Raw genomic sequence first — 10,000 nt, 5'->3', positions numbered from 1 at the left:
ATAGATATATAATAATATATATATACTATATATTATATTATATTATATATCTTATTCATTTATATTATATAAGCATTAATATATATATTATATATATTATAATATTGTTACGTTATATAGGGGCTTGCCTTGAGGAATAAGCTAGTATATGTAAAACGGAAGTAAGTTTAATTTAGCCGGGAATTTACAAGAGGGAATTGCTTGAAACTTACCGTAAACTGATTATTATTGATTTCTTTTCTTTAGAGGAAGGTCGCCAGAAAACTCAGCTCGTTACTTACTTTAAATTCATGGAAGTTTTCATTTTACTAAAATAAAAATCTGAAAACAAACTACTAATATTAATTTAATTCGCAGTAAATTCGAAAGTTTCTTCATAAACAAAGTAATGAAATAAAGATCAAGAAAGTTCTGGCAAGGAAAATGCTTAACGAAGCAGTTTCCGAGTCTAAATGGTACGGTTAAATATTGGCAGATTTCCAAAGAGCGTTTATAAAGCTGAACTCTTTTTCTCCGTTCTCTTTTTTGGGTCTTTCTTCATATCGTTTTTTTTTCTCTCTTTTTTTTCGTTATGAAGTTACTGAATATTTTTAGTATTCAAGGTAAATGAATCTTTGGACTGAATCAGTCGCCAATGCCAATGGATATGATTTTTTCTAAATCATTAAAATTAGGGTAAAAAATAACTACACCGTTCATAAAATAAGATGGTTTAAATCTTATTTCCTAGTATCTTTTAGAGCTTAGCGTGAACTAAACAAAGGGTCATTTATCTTAGCTATACCAATGGCCTAACATAAAGTAACTTTGCACAGAAATCATAAAACCCGTTTGCTAGAAATTAGCGTTTTTGAATGCATGTACTACTTGAGCTAATTCCATCATATTAGTTTAGGAAAAAAAACTTTAACGTTACAGAACAACGTCTTGGAAATATCTTGAATTTCAGCTTTAGCGGAGAAAGATAACGCTATTCTACAATAGGAACCTAAAAACTTTATTTTCTATTGGCGTAAGTCACAACATAGTACGTTTTCAGAAAACGAGAAAATAAGTGTTAACGGCCACAGTGAATACCCGTTGGATGGTTACGACCTTGAAAACAATATTAAAGAAGTAAAAAATTCGCCCGAAGAAACTTCGGCGCATTTCTGTGCAACATATAATGCTGTATGAGCGGCGGCCTATGACAGGAACATGGTTAAAATTTTAACCTTAAATAAAATCAAATATAATGACGCTAGAGGGTTGCAATTTGTTATGTTTAATGACTGGTGGGTGGATGATCAACATACCATTTTGCATCCCTCTGGCCTCAGTAGTTTTCAAGGTCTGACGGTGGACAGAAAAATTGCGGACGGACAGACAAAGCCATCGTTGTTTTTGATTAAGCTGACCTTGTGTCAGCACGGGCTCTTGCTCATCGAGCAGCCCGTAAACAAAGCCATCTCAATAATTTTCTTTTAAAGAAACCTAAGAACTGAAAAGTGGTGAAATCTGTGTTTTTACATAAACTGGATTATGTTCTCAAAACAGCTTAAATACAAAAACGAACGAATCCACCGCCTCATGCCGTCCATTGCCTAAACACACAAGATGCAAATGAAGCCCCGCCGAGCGGCCCATACTGAGTGGGTCCTGTAATTACCAAGACCCTCGCAAAGCAGGCCGTTGGACCTCGCAGACTAAACAAGAGAGAATTACAAAGAGACAGAGAGGACGCAGTCCTGACTTTGAAGCCTCAGAGTAATTAGGAAGACCATAATTTGGTGCGATGCCAGGAGGGAAATTTGTCGATTAGGGTTAGGAGGGCAATTTGGGAGTCAATGTTGATGAATGTAGAATATTCCGGTAACTAAAACGATAATTCACTTTTAGTTTTCTGTAAAAAGATAATAACTGAGATGGCTATTTGTCTGTCCGTCCGCTCTTTTTGTGTCCGCCCCAGATCTTAAAAACTACTGAGATTAGGGGGTTGCAAATTGGCATGTTGATCATCCAACTCCGAATCATCAAACATTCCAAATTATATCTTTCTAGCTTCAATAGCTTTTATTTTATTTAAGGTTCAAGTTAGCCGTAATCGTGAGTCAGGCGCCGCTATAGGTGCCAACAACACATGCCACCAGCGCCTCAGTGGCGTGATCGGTATGGTCTTGGCCTGCCACCTCGGTGGTCGCGACTTCGATTCTCGGGCATTCCACTGAGGAGTTAGAGATGTTTATTTTTGGTGACAGAAATTCACTCTCGACGTGGTTCGAAAGTCTTGTAAAGCCGTTGGTCCAGTTACTGAATAACCACCGGTTCCATGCAACGTAAAAATACCATACAAACAAACACATGCCACCACCGGACTTGGCTTTGGCTGAAAGTTTCATGGGCCGTGGCTGAGAGTTTCATACAGCATTATACGCTGTACAGAAAACTCGATAGCACCGAAGAAACTACGGCTCATTTTTGTACTTGTTCAACTTCTGAAATATGTCCGGGAAAAAAGTATACTTACTCTAATATATTCGAAACATATATGCAAGTATAATGAAATGGGGCTCATAAGAAAGAAATAAAGCAAATCATATTATGATTACTTTTGTGCGGTTGAATTGAATAATGAAAAATTAACACGTAAAAGATTATTAGCTTTCAGATGTTTTGTCTTTTGTCCTACGCAAACATTAGTTTATCTAATCTTCACATTTAGTAATTTGTTTATATATTGCTAAAAAGTAATCATATTTCATCAAGCCTTTTTTGCCTGGCGATCATTAATAAGTGTTTCCCTTTTTCTAGACTAAGTAACTCTTTAAAATACCTTTGATATTACACCAGAATTTCAGAGGAACAATTAATCAGGTTAATCACTAATTACTTCTACTTATTTATTAAACACACTTTGTTTTGACAAAATATCTTAATAACGCCAGTGACCCTGGAAGTTATGATCACTAGAAAAGAGAAGATAATGCATCAAATTTCCAAGAGAGAGAGAGAGAGAGAGAGAGAGAGAGAGAGAGCATCTCCCGTAAAACAGAAAATATCCATTAAAGAGGAGAGATATGGCACTTACCAGATAGCTGGGTTCCAGTGCCTGTTAAAACAGTGACAGGAGCCAGTCATGAGGGGATTCGAGCACAGGAACAGATTTCATGTAAACCTATTACGTAAACAACGTTTGAGTGATACAAAGGGATGACTTCATGTGGGCAGAATGATGCAATTCTGTCGAGCTGAGAGTCTCAGTTGTAATCCCATAAGAAAATACTGACGCTGTACTTTCAAGTCCGGAAGCTAATGTAACAGAACTGTCACCAAGAACCAGGTAAACAGACTAAAGGACGTAATGTGAGCCAGTAAATGCATGCATTCACCAATAGCATTTAGCAGTTAAACATTACTTTGGCGCATTTAGGCACACATTTATGAGACTGACCTAATGAATGATATCTAACAGCAAATAAAACAAAGGAAAACAAAGGAAATCCGTGTCAGCTATTAAATTTATACTCAGAACGACCTTTCCAAAGGACGTAAGTACATTATATTTTTAAAAGGGTATAACACTCTCTTTGACATAGTCAATTTATTTCGCCTTTTGAACAAGGGTCCATTACGTTAGAGCAGAATGCATTTAAAATAAAAATTCTCTTTACATATTGCCTGCTTTATAATCTATTACGATGACGCTTAACGTAACGAAGTTTTTAAATCAGTTCAATTTACTCAAGTTGTTTCTAATATCAGAATTCTTTACAGCCAAAGTTTCTGTTTATTAGGCATTACTTTAACATTCATTTTTTTATTGATTCCTGATCATTCTTAAGCAATTAGAGCTACCTTGCAAATATCTAGCAACTGGATATGATACAGTGGGGAAATTAAAGTTTTTCACACAGCTGCAACCTCTTGTGAAATAGAATTCGCTTTCCGGAGTTGAAGCAAACTTTTATGTATCAAGATAAATGTTTTAACCTATGAAATTTTGTGATTTTTTCTACAGACTTGAATAAAACTCTCTCTCTCTCTCTCTCTCTCTCTCTCTCTCTCTCTCTCTCTCTCTCTTTCCATTTGTGTGTATGCGCGTGTGGTAGTCTTTTTTTTTCAACCACTTTGATGACAAATTTACGAAACAATAAACGGAGTGACGTGGGGAGGAATTTTAATCTGTTAACACACTAAAATAAACATTAAGTGAAAAAGTTTGGTTTTGAATAACGCAAGAAAATAATACCAAAAAATCCTACAAAGCTGTGGTTATAAAAAACAACTAAAAAATTATCACTCTAAAGTATGCATTTTGTTTTGGCATTCATTACATTTATTAAAATTTATGCTACAATTACCCACTATGTCTAATAAGAGATAGTGTATTTATTTTAATTTTCACCAATGAAAATTAAAATAAATACATTGTCTTATTAGAAATAATAATTATTCTGTACTATTCAACATGCACATTTTTCTTTTACATTTTAATTTTGATAAATAAATAATAAATATCCTATCATAAAATTCCTATATCTTTAACTCAACGCGAAATACCTTTTTCAAACCTTTTTAGATTTTTCCATAGGGTTTTCCTAGCCCCCAACAAGAACAACAACAACAACAGCAACAAAGTATTTAGTAGGCTTAATCCCCGAGTAAGCGAAAATAAACGATCTCTCTACTTCCAAATACGTATCATTCCGCCCTTCTCATGCAGATGGGTGACCTACTACGTATAACTGCTTCTGCTGCTCACCAATACCAGAGTACACCCACCCCAGTACCACCGTCCCAACTCGCCCGATAAGACACAATCTGGGTTGATTGCTATTACTGAGCTCAAAGGATCGGTGATAATTGGGACGTTGGGTGGCCCGAGCTCTGTGACAAGGAGATTTATTCTTGGGACAACCTATAACCGGCCTCTCCGATGACATTCTTCCTGGAGCTTTTGCTGAAGGGAAACGAAGAGAAGATATAAAAGTGTTGAAAGCTAATGAAATCCAACATCACATCGTAACGTAAGCGAAAGTTAAAAATAATTAAATAAAGGGATCTGCAGTGTTTTGCCGGGGGCTCGTACAGAAAGAGACAAGGAGACCGTAGTATTATCTGTAGTAATATTGGCAAGAAAGGAAGAGACGAATAATAACAATGATAACACCTAGGAAGGAGCTTCGTTTATACAAGTTAAGTAAACAAAAATAAATGATGTTTCCTCTGGGTTGATTTTATACTGAATGAAGCTTGATCATTTTTTAAACGATTACATTTTACCTGGGGTAAGGATTCAATTTAACATGTCAATTATTTTTCAGAAAGTTTACAAACACAGTCGTGAGCTTTTTCTTTAAATTAGGAAAATATACTAGTGTTGTAATAGAGCGTTAAGTCTCCATCCTATTACTATAGGAAATAAGTATAGTAAACAGCAAGGAAGTCAGTTGCATAAAATATTAAAATTTGCATACTAGTTCATACTATTCACCGTCAGATATGGGTAAGGTGGATTTATCTACTTATATTCATTTGGTCATCAATTTGACACTGACTGATCAGTAGCCTCCTACCACATGCTTGACTTGAGGCCAGGGATTTGCTGTTGCAACTATGATGACCCCCTAAGGGCAAATGAAATCCTGAATGCAGGTCCGTAACACAAAAGTCTTCTGAGAAAAGGATTAAGCATAACGATAAGTTGGAGCTTCAAGAATGCAAAGGCAAGGCTATCAGCTGCACTACGTGTAATTTTGTGGCATATAATAAGTTATACTTGGTTGAAATAAGATTATGAACTTCCTTATGGAGTCTTCTAATGAAACCATCTTCGTAATGGAATAATCGACTTTTTTTTAGAAAATTACACTGATGCCATGCTATAGTAAGTGCTGAACCATTGCAAACAGAGCATAAAAATCTGTAGACTTTAATCCTTTTTCACATGTCATTATGGATGGGTGACTCGATTGTTCAAGGTATTCTGATAAGGTACAATTTAACGGTTTGGTTCACGTCTGGAAGATCTGGTACCCAGTGAAAATGGGTTTTAGAGATTGTTTATCCTGAAAATTCCTATTATGTATGTGTACAATAAAAAGAAAGAGAGCATAATCGATAGAATCGTATCTTCTTGGGGTGTGAAAGGGTCTTATCACCAGCTAGAGTCATCTTGGTTTATCTCTTTATGTCAATTTTGGTATAATTACTATTAGTTTGCTTAAGGGCAGTGAACCAAGGCGATCATATGCAATAGGGGGGATGCACTTGTAGCACTGGCGGACGGTAATTTTCCTGTTAGATTTTTGTTACCATGCTAGTGTACCCTCGTGTTACTAGGACATTGAAGAAGTGAAGTGACCCTCCAGCGCTAACTTCAAGGTGCAAAGTTAAGTATATCTTAGTTTAACAGCTCTCCTAGGGCTGGCCCGAAGGATTAGATATTTTTACGTGGCTAGGAACCATTTGGTTACCTAGCAACGGGACCTATAGCTTATTGTGGGATCCAAACCGCACTACATCGAGAAATGAATTTCTATCACCAGAAATAAATTCCTCTGATTTCGCGTTGGCCGAGCCGAGAATTATACTCGGACCACCAGATTGGTAGCCGAGCGCGAAGTCCACTCGTCCATCGGGAAACTGCTTCAAGGTGCAACGGAGGACTTTGAACTCCCCGAATGTCTGCATTTCGCTAAGTACCTTTTTACGGAGTTGAATTACACATCAATTCTCGCAGATAACGGGACTCTTGTCTTCTGGGAAAGGGGCCGTTTCCAATTTAACGTTAATTCCTTCGAAACTTCTCTCGCGTTTTAGCTTTACAGTATTGTTTTCTGTCATTGACTCTTTTTTAATGAGATATATACATACATGGGGTTATAGAACTCTTCTCTGTTTCATGATTTATGTATTGTATTCACCTGTTAACCTTTAATTTAATTTACATAAATGAAGATCATCTTTTCCAGGTGATAAAATTATATTTCAGATCATAATTTTGTAAAATTAATGAAACATATGTTAAATCTCTGCATGCATCTATTGCTATTGATAACTTTACATTATTTTAAGCGTCATAATGAGTAGCAAGTGTATCAGATTTGGGAAACGTTATAGATTCGTGAATCCGGACTACCATTATTAATCAAGATTAAAAAATACGTGTTGAATATTTCGGGAAGTGATTACCAGGAATCATGAACTTTAAGAAAACAAATCCTAGACCAAAGTTTTGGCAAAACCACCTCCTCTGAAGCTGAAGTTTCCCTTCTGAGATAGAAAATTCAGTGAAGTTAAGTTGTTTGGAAAGTTAAATGGCGAAATTTTGGCGACGAGAAAAGACGTTTTTGTAATATAAGTTATAATGTAATTTTTACACCAAGTGTGACACGTTCTAAATCGTAGCGGTTTGTTTTCCCTCTTCCAGTGGGCTCTGAAAACTCTTATTCATTCCTCCAAGGACCTACCACTTATGAATTTTCACTCTCTCTTTTTCCGCTTAAGTAGGGATTCGTCTATATAAGATTATGATGCTTTATTTCCCTCTCTGAAGGAGATCTTGTCGCTTCAAACGAGTAATTCACTCTTTCAATGAAAGATTTCAACGCCCTTTCAAAGAGGTAATGACCGTTCTTCTAATGACGATTCAACTCGCTCCTAAGTAGATGGTTACCTTCATTTTCAGACGGAGCTTCCATTTTCACAATTTTACTCGGGCTGAAGAGTTGCCTTCCCGATAAAAAAGAAATTTACCTTTGACCGTTTTCTTTGTACGACATTACATTTCTTCTCTCCGTGATAATACTATTTTCATAAACGAGAACATTGCCTCCTTATTGATTAGGAAATTTTCTTCAATGTAAAGAAGAAAATAATTAAAATTTTAACTTAATTTCCTCCATCTCAACTTCTTTTTCATGGGAGGAAAATTACAACGTTCTTTTGAGGAAATGTTTACAGCCATTCCTACCTGTCTGCTTTCACATCATTCATTTATTTACCTTTCTTAGTATTTTTCCCACGGCCATCTTTCCTTTCCATCAAATTACCCACCACAGAAAAATAATCGTATAGACACGCCCATCCGTTATTTTGTGCCAAAGGATTCAGATATTTCGCTTTCCTTTTATTTCAAATTGTCGTCATCCTAGGCAGTACCCATTTCCTCCGAACTTGTAAAAAAACGAAAAAATCATTGACTTTTCAGGAATAAAATGTGGGTTCCGTGAAGTTCGCCCTCAACAACGTGAAATGTTTATGCAATCATTTATGACACAAAGTCTAATAAAAGATGTATTAGACTTTGTTATGGCAGCCACTCCATCGTCAGGGATCGTCGGGGAACTCTTCCTATGACTTGCTTTAGAAACCTTCGCAGTCAAGACTTGAATTGAATGGAATTGAATATAGAATTTGGCCAAAGGCGAAACACTAGGACCTATTTGGTCATTCAGTGCTGAAAGGTCAATTGACAGTAAAAGGTTTGAAAGGTGTAATAGGAGCAGTAAAACCTCAGAGCAGTTGCTCCATAAAACAATCTACAGGAGAGGGTGGAAAGTAAGAGGGAAGGAAGAGAATATGAAAGGATGTACATTAAAAGAAACGAAATGGGTTTTAAAAAACCTTAAGTAATGCCTACAGTGCACTGCACGAGGTGCACTGACGGCACTACGGAATATAGACTTGAAGCGAGCTCCCTACATAGTTACATTTTTTTCCCTATTTTATGACGAAAACTCGCTATAAAGGGTTAATGTTACAATGTAAGAAAATATGTGAACTCGGTGACAACACATACTGCTAAACCAAAAGTAAGAAACGTAACAAAAATCGAGCTTGCCGTTCTTGTCAGTGAATGAAATCTGACAGTTCGCAAAAGCATAATACGTAGATTCAGGCAACAGCAATATTCCAAACTCTTCAGAGTAAAATCCATCAGAATCGATTTTATGATGCTGCCATTACTGTTTATTTATTTATAAATTTCTGCAAAAGATGGGACTTTATAGCATCTCTTAAGACTGTTACCATGAAAAAGTTCACGGCTATGGATAAATCATATAAACAGAACAATCCATATGGAATGGAATGGAATGGGGAATAATCATTATATGTATCCTCTTAGCTCAAACAGCAAGATAAAAATATATTCTTTCTTCATTAAGTAGATTAATGAAACATTCATCTTTCTTCCGCTATTCCTTCTCGCGAGGATTGAGCTATTCTATCATGTAATTGAAATTAATTTACTTGATAATTGCATATTCGCCTTCATCCCCACCATCAAAAGGATAAGAGAGTTGACGCAGATCAGTCACCAATCAGAAACGAAAAATCATTTAAGGATCAAAGGTTTACCTGTTGCCAGATGTTACCTGCCTGATCCCTGTGTTATTCATACTAAGTTTTTCTTTCATACCATTAATTAAAGACTGTTGGGACGGGACCTCATTAAATGAATAACTCACACTCACCGGATAATTCACACTGATATTTCACCGAGGCCATAAAGAAATCATTCACGCTGACAAGTCACCGTGGTCATTAAAAACTAATTCGCACAAAATTGATAATTCCACGTGATAAATAACTATAATGGTACAGTCTTATCTCCTTGGGTCGAAGGTTTTATTATTGTAGTGAGAAGGACGTAAGGGCAACATTAGATTCTTATTCAACGTGCAAAGACGACAACAGAAATGTAGCCCAAGAATTAATATGCCCACCTAAAAGAATCATTATCAAAATCACGATGAGCGGAAAAAACTAACGACACAACTCAACAACGACACCAGCAACGCCAGATGGATTGATTGATTTGTCTATTAAAACTTGTGTCCAGCAACGCCAGAAAGCAGGTGTTCGTAGTCATTGTATGACTTCATGCAACGATTTCATGAAAAAGATCGACCAATCTCAATAACAAATGATGCTTACCACCATTATGAATCATCAAACTTGTATAATTGCTATTGTAGCTTCTTTCGTATCAGCTTCGATTCAATGCTGAGCAATA

Source organism: Macrobrachium nipponense, chromosome 17 (assembly GCF_015104395.2).
Source record: "Macrobrachium nipponense isolate FS-2020 chromosome 17, ASM1510439v2, whole genome shotgun sequence".
Lineage (NCBI taxonomy): Eukaryota > Metazoa > Arthropoda > Malacostraca > Decapoda > Palaemonidae > Macrobrachium > Macrobrachium nipponense.
Note: the sequence above shows the minus strand (reverse complement) of the source record.